The 3,161-nt window shown below is 34.9% G+C and overlaps 1 pseudogene; it reads left to right on the forward strand.

The window, feature by feature from the left end:
• The first annotated feature begins 900 nt into the window (after positions 1–900).
• On the forward strand, positions 901–1,000 carry LOC122127606 (annotated as a pseudogene).
• The last annotated feature ends 2,161 nt before the right edge of the window (positions 1,001–3,161 follow it).

A 3,161-nucleotide genomic window follows, 5' to 3' on the forward strand; every position in this document is an offset into this window, starting at 1 on the left:
AGTGCATTGCGGTCCCTGGGTAAGGGTCACAAAATCACCAGGACACAGGGGATGCAGTGTGCAAACAGCAATTGCCACTGCATGCTGTGCTTTATTGTTAGTGGGTATTTAAAGACTAGCAAGCATAATCTTTGCCAAGATTTGGTCAGAAAACATTCACACAAAAAATTTCCACAGATACATTTTTACTTAACCTATGAGAGAATGTCTAGGTATATTATTATCTAAACTATTTTAGAGCAAGCTCAAACCACTTCTCCAATCTCAGCAAAATGCTTGACCAGCTGTTCATTTATGCTTAAGCAAGCAGAAGAGCCACTTCCTCAGCTCCCAGGAGTCTGTGACATGTTTTGAGATAGGGAGAGGGAACATTTTCCCTCTGTAGCCTGGCGTTCCAAGAGTTTTCTTAATCCCAAACACAGTCCTCAGATAATCCCGAGGCTGGAGCCTGCATCATTCTGCCCCCTCAAAATAGACCCTGAGTCTTCACATTTCAGGTAGACATTTGTCCCAGGAAGACCTCATTTGGGAAATTTTAACCTGCAGAAAGTTAGAAGTAGCTCTTAAGTAAGGCTTACTTTGAATCCATTAGCTCCACAAAGCTAACTCAGTTGATAAATAAGTACTTGAAAAGCCACCACCTTTGGACTTAGCTGTAAAGGTTTCAAAGTATGATCAAATTTAAAATGAAAATGACAAAATAGTCATTGACCAAAAAATTGTAAATGTGAGCAATCGACCAAACTATATAAGTTTTTTCCACTGTACACAGAAATTTAGAGAAATAAGATCAATAGCATTTTTAGGAACAATAAGGGTTCCTTGTTACAAATAGGCAACCATGGATATATGTCTGTATAAAGATTGTATCATTACGTACTTAAATTTAGAGGATAATACATGCTTCAGCAGCAGGTCTACCCAAAGTACAACAATACAGAGATTAACATGGCACTTGCACAAGGAGGATATGAAAATTTGTGAAGTATTCCATATTTTTCATTCTTCTGATGCAAGAAATGAAAAACAGTTATTAAAAAGTTGATTACAAAAATACAAGTGTAACAATACATGTAATTCATAGAATTAAAGGTTAGTTTGACATCAATGTATTAAATTTTCTCCTTAGAAAGGCCTTTACATAGCATAACCCTTACAAAACTTGAAATTAGATAATATTGCCATTTTATCCCAAAGAAATAAAATAATATAAGAAACTACAAAAAAAAGGAGTCTTAAAATTCTTCTATATGGAATGCAATCTGCAAGGTCACATTTATTAATGAGTCTATACATTATATTACAATGTAGAATTCAAAGTATTATATCTAGGAGAGAATGAAATAGATTATGGACATTACACAAACATAGATATACTTTTTTCAGAAAAGCACCCGGAACATCTTTAGTTTCTATACTATTCATTTCAACAGAAAAGTTAAAAATATTTCTGATTTAAAAAATCACAAACTCTGCAGAAATCATTACAGATGTATACAAACAACTCTTGAATACATTTTGATATCAAAGTCATGCAATTCACTTGGAAGAATACCATGGAATACATAAATTTTTATAGTAAGATATTGCTGTTGTTTTGTATTGTGAAAAAAATTTGTAGGGACACAAAAGATGGACTGGCATTTTTGAAATTTAAGAAACTTAACCAAACCATTACGACTTAGGAGAACAATTTGTACAGCCTTCGACAACTTCAAAGAGGTAGTGATACATACTTATCTTTTGGCAATATCAAATGCAGTTTCTTCAAAGTTGTTCTTCAGACCTGGTTTGATGTAGTGGTTCAACAGAAGGAGATACAGAGTATCTTTGCTATTTCTATTCCCAGCAGCAAGATGCAAGGAGGTCAAGAGGCCTTTAGTTTGGGGATTGGTATCTGCATCATGATGAAGTAATAAAGAAGCCATTCTGGTATTATTCCACATATAAGTACTGTGCAGGGGTGTCCAGCCATTCAGAGTTATTGCATGAATATCTGCCTTGAGCTACCAACTCATGGACAACGTCTAAGTGTCCACTCTTGGCTTCGCGATGAAGAGGGGCATACTCATCCTCATCCCTAGTATTCATCTGGGTGGCCTTTTTGGAAAGTAGTGTTCACACCACAGTAAGCCGATAAATTTCGGCATCCCAAAGAAGAAATTTGCTTGGATCCTACTCCATTTTTTTCTTGCAATTGATACCATTCCTCATTTTTTCATCTTGTTCCTTGTCTTCGTCAGAATTGCCTAACCAGAGATTTTGAGTACCAGTGGGAATGTGGTGTCCATGTATTTCCCCAATAGTTCACATTGGTTGAACTGGTCAGAAAAAAACTGGTGAATGTTCTGCATATGTTTTTTCACCATGATTTATTTTCTCTTTTTCCATTTTTATTATTCTAAATTATTCTAACTGGAGAGTAGTGAATTATAGGGAGCAGAGGAAAGATTTTCATCAGTATTCAAAGATAAAGACTGAAAACATGGACCAGTGGTGTCTTCATGTGCAGCTTATTCTAGGAATGAGAAAATAGGAAACAATGCCTTCTATGTAAATGATTTGGGAAATACCATGTTATAGTGTAAGAGAACTCACTTCAACATATGGGATTTAAGAGCTTTCTAGTAGCTTTCTAATGTTGGTATCCAACATTAGAAAAATGTATAATGCATTAGTAAAATAGAAGTCCTTTGTATGACTACCTAAATTCTTGTTTTGTTTTTTTTTAAGACACTTGTTTTCATCTAAAAATAGGCCTATCTATTGTCTTCAGGTGATTTTGATGATTGAAGATGCTTAATGAGAAGTCAAAATGTATTAGTAGTCCTTTGCTATCAATTAAATTTCACTTTTTCTTCTTGGAGAATATAATGATCAAAGCAATAGTTCAGAATCAGCAAGCAATAATTCAGAATCATGCTTCAAGTGCAAGTGAATCACCAGTAAGTAATCCTCGATTCCATTTTCCACAAAGTTTTTTTACAGATACAATCTGCCTACCTTCTCTAGCTGCTTTCCTAGCCTGGATCTATTACTTCATTTTACAGGAAAAGTGTGATTCAACTGATTTCAGTCAGATCTGTTAGTAGAATTATCAAATATTGAGATTCTTTTTTTTAATTAGTTGTGGGGCCTGAACTCTGGGCCTGGGCACTGTG

The sequence above is a fragment of the Dipodomys spectabilis genome, unplaced genomic scaffold, assembly GCF_019054845.1.
Source record: "Dipodomys spectabilis isolate Male_0828 unplaced genomic scaffold, ASM1905484v1 ptg000304l, whole genome shotgun sequence".
In the NCBI taxonomy this organism is placed as follows: domain Eukaryota; kingdom Metazoa; phylum Chordata; class Mammalia; order Rodentia; family Heteromyidae; genus Dipodomys; species Dipodomys spectabilis.